The 4,501-nt window shown below is 42.4% G+C and overlaps 1 pseudogene; it reads left to right on the forward strand.

The window, feature by feature from the left end:
* The first annotated feature begins 1,834 nt into the window (after positions 1–1,834).
* Positions 1,835–3,103, forward strand: LOC125345465 (annotated as a pseudogene).
* Positions 3,104–4,501: the final 1,398 nt, after the last annotated feature.

A 4,501-nucleotide genomic window follows, 5' to 3' on the forward strand; every position in this document is an offset into this window, starting at 1 on the left:
TTCTCAGTTGTTAGGAACTAAACTAATTTTCTGTATTAAATATTCATTTCTTAGAAGTTCTGTTGCAGTAACACAAAAAGATTGAGACAGAAAGGCATAAAGAAGTTTCAGTTCACTTTGTAAGTTAGTCTGGCTAACCATGAATGCTGGTTTTCTCCAATCTTCTTAGCTATTCAGGACAAAGAGAGAGGAGGGTGGAGTCTTCAGGCCATCCTGGGGAAAGACAGACTATCTGAAAAACAAACTAAAAGCAAAAGGATGACCAAGCAGTAACCACTTGCCTAATAAGCCTAAGGCTCTGCCTTCAGTGACTACTACTCTAAAAAGAAAAAAGAGAAATAGCCTGTTTAAACCCCTCAATCATGAACAGTTTTTACAAACTAGCTTATTCTTATAAAATTGCAAACAAGACTAGTAAATTTACATATAAGATAACATGTTCCATGACATTTATTTGCAATATGAAAGCAACACTTCAGCAAATGGAAAAAAATCATCCAAATACCACTGATTTATGTTTTTGAAAAACGTTTATTGTTTCAGCCATACACACACACACACACACACACACACACACACACACACACGGAATACAATATGGAATACATTTTAGACTTTAAAATTAACATTTTATTATTAACACTTATGAAAAACAACTTTCTGCGATAATTTAACTTAATTAAAAATTCTCTGAGCCTAGATTTAACTTTTAAATATTTTCATTTTTATTGAAGATTGACATTTTATATTTTAAAGAATGTACTAAATTGTGATTGGTTTGTTCACCTAATGAACCCCACTAACACACATCTTCATATTCTATGTGTGCTGAGAACTCTTATGACTTACTCTCACCAAATTCCAAGCACCATATACTGCACTTGGAATCTTGAAGAACATTACATCTCTAGAACTTACTCTTCCTGTACCACTAAGACCTAATGTCTTGGTCCAGTAACTCCCAGTTCCTGAAACCCCACATCCCTGGTAACTACGCTTCTTCCTTGTCTTTGTGAGTTCACATAGTTTGGATTATAAAGCTAAGTAAGTGTCCACTCTAAGTGAGATCTCTTTGTTCTGAGTCTATTTCTCTTCCACATAATGCTCTCTAACTCCATAAATGCTGAGGCCAATGTTTTCCTTGTTATTAAAGAGGAATAACACTTTGGCATAATAACACTGATATGTTTGTATGGGACTTGAATTTAAAAAAAACTCAGGGAAATTAGAGAATGTTTATTTAAAATTTTATTTACTATTTAGGTCAATAATCTCCGCTCCCAGACTACTCCGTTCCTCCGGATTTCGATCCCCCTTTTTCTATCTGTCAATCAGTGCCGCCTTTGAACTGAAAAGCTCTCAGTCTAACTTCAACTCACTCAAATCAGAGCAGCACGAGCTCCTCCTGTATCTTCGGCTCCCCCCCCCCGCCCCCCCCCCCCCCGCTCTTTATATCTGACTTCTTGTTGTTGGTGGTGTTTTTTTTTTTCCCCTTAACCCCACTTTTTTATTTATTATTTTTTTGCACATTGATTGGATCCTTGGGGACGAGAGAAAACAAGAAATCCAAACTCACCCGTGCAGAAGATCTCCCCCCCCTTCCCCTCCCCTCCTCCCTCTTTTCCCCTCCCCAGGAGAGAAAGACCCCAAAGCAGGAGGAAAAAAAAAAAAGTTCACCTTGTACTCGTCTTTTACTTGCAATATTTTTTTTTTTTTTGCTAGGTGGGAAAAAAAACAAAACTTTTTTTTTTGGGGGGGGGAGGTGGTTTGTTATTATTTTTCTGGCCTTTCTTCTTCCTTCATTTTTCTTCCAAAATTGCTGCTGGTGGGTGACAAAAAAAAAATGCCGCAGCTGAGCGGAGGTGGAGGAGATGACCTAGGCGCCAACGCCGAACTGATCTCCTTCAAAGACGAGGGCGAGCAGGAGGAGAAGAGCTCGGAAAACTCCTCGGCGGAGAGGGATTTAGCCGATGTCAAGTCGTCGCTAGTCAATGAATCAGAAACCAATCAGAACAGCTCCTCCGATTCCGAGGCGGAAAGATAGCCTCCGCCTCGATCTGAAAGTTTCCAAGACAAATCCCGGGAAAGTTTGGAAGAAGCAGCCAAGAGGCAAGATGGAGGGCTCTTTAAGGGGCCACCGTATCCCGGCTACCCCTTCATCATGATCCCCGACCTGACGAGCCCCTACCTCCCCAACGGATCGCTCTCACCCACCGCCTGAACCTACCTGCAGATGAAATGGCCCCTCCTTGACGTCCAAGCAGGGAGCCTCCAGAGCAGACAGGCCCTCAAGGATGCCCGCTCCCCCTCGCCTGCACACATTGTTTCGAACAAAGTGCCGGTGGTGCAGCACCCCCACCAGGTCCACCCGCTCACGCCTCTCATCACCTACAGCAACGAACACTTCACCCCGGGAAACCCACCTCCACACTTACCAGCCGACGTAGACCCCAAAACAGGAATCCCACGGCCTCCACACCCTCCCGATATATCTCCATATGACCCGCTATCACCTGGCACTGTAGGACAGATCCCCCATCCGCTAGGATGGTTAGTACCACAGCAAGGTCAACCAGTGTACCCAATCACGACGGGAGGATTCAGGCACCCCTACCCCACAGCACTGACTGTCAACGCTTCCATGTCCAGCTTCCTGTCTTCTAGGTTCCCTCCCCACATGGTCCCACCACATCATACTTTACACAGGACCGGCATTCCCCACCCGGCCATAGTCACACCAACAGTCAAACAGGAATCCTCCCAGAGTGGCGTCGGCTCACTGCACAGCTCAAAGCATCAGGACTCCAAAAAGGAAGAGGAAAAGAAGAAACCCCACATAAAGAAACCCCTCAATGCGTTCATGTTGTATATGAAGGAAATGAGGGCAAAGGTCGTGGCGGAAGGCACATTGAAAGAAAGCGCAGCCATCAACCAGATCCTGGGGCGAAGGTGGCATGCGCTGTCTAGAGAAGAACAAGCAAAGTACTGTGAGCTGGCCCCAATGGGGCCCTGGACCTGCCACCCGCCCTACAGCCACCCATCCTCCCGGCCTCATCACTTGCACAGCCATCGACATCTTCCTTACATTCCCACAACTCGCTGACTGGGACCCAGCCCCAGCCTCTGTCCCTGGTAACCAAGTCTTTAGAATAGCTTTAGCTGTGTCAGCCCTGCCTGAGATGTTTGCTTTCTTCCTGGTTCTTGATTTGCGCCTCTCTTCCCCCGCCCCCCTCCACACCCCTCCTTGGAAAAGCTTTTGTTTTGTACTCTTTTAATTTTGTGCCTCGTGGCTACATAAGTTGATGTTTATCAAGTTCATTGGTCAATATTTGACCCATTCTTATTTCAATTTCTCCTTTTAAATATGTAGATGAGAGAAGAACCTCATGATTCTACCAAAATTTTTATCAACAGCTGTTTAAAGTCTTCGTAGCGTTTAAAAATAAATATATATATATACATAACTGTTATGTAGTTCTGATAGCTTAGTTTTAAAAGACTGATTAAAAAACAAAAAGGAAAAAAAAAAAGAGAGAGAAGCAATTTTGAAGCAGCCCTCCAGAGGCGTTGGTTCTGTATTATTTGTATTAAATACGAGCTTGCGAACCAATCATTTTACACCTGGTTTTTGAACCACAAGAGGCACCATGGATGCCGTGCCATTTACCTTTATTTTTTTTTTTCCTCTGTGTGAAACAACTTTTATTGTGATGTTACTTGTTATTGTTTAAATGTACAGAAACAAAGGGTTAAAAATGTGTTAATATACCTTGTTCCTTGGTGTTGTTCTTTTGTGGGGAGGGGGTTGCTACTCAACAATTAATGGAATCATCATGCAGTTGGACCAGTAGTATTTATTGCTTTAGAGGTTGCTTGTTGTACTTGTATGTTGTCTCTTTTTAAATATGTTTTCTTTTCCTTTTTCTTGGAACTGTATAAAGTTTCCCCCCCCTCCCTTAGCATAAGCATCTTATATATAACAACTCATTTGTACAAGGTTTTTAAGTTTATATATAAAAATGTGTATATATATATTTTGTTTCCCTTTTTTGACTTTTGTTTTTCCCGTCTGAAGCCCAGAATCTGTCAAATGGACATTCATAGTTGCATCCAGGATCAGTAGCATTCACAAACGTTGCTTTAAAAGCCATTAAGTAAAACAAGACTTGAAGTGTAGCGAGGAAATGCTAGATGCTGTTGAGCAGCAGTGGGAACTGCCCTTGTTCCATCCCCGCCCTGGAATCCTAGTCAGATGCCCTGCACCCTTAGGACATGGACTGACCGTGTGCAAAACTTTATGTGCCAAAATTCTCAGTGACTTTAGCTTTCTCCCTCTTTGATGCTGTACTTTCCGTTCATCATGTTTTGCTGTGATGTTACATAGGTAGATTTGTATGTAGTTTTAATGTCACCTATAACAAAATGTGTTTGATAGCAGATTGTCCAGAAAGCATTTTAAATGAAGAGGTATAAACCCTTAAGGGCCAAAATTCTGTATATT

The sequence above is a fragment of the Perognathus longimembris genome, unplaced genomic scaffold (assembly GCF_023159225.1).
Source record: "Perognathus longimembris pacificus isolate PPM17 unplaced genomic scaffold, ASM2315922v1 HiC_scaffold_5665, whole genome shotgun sequence".
Lineage (NCBI taxonomy): Eukaryota > Metazoa > Chordata > Mammalia > Rodentia > Heteromyidae > Perognathus > Perognathus longimembris.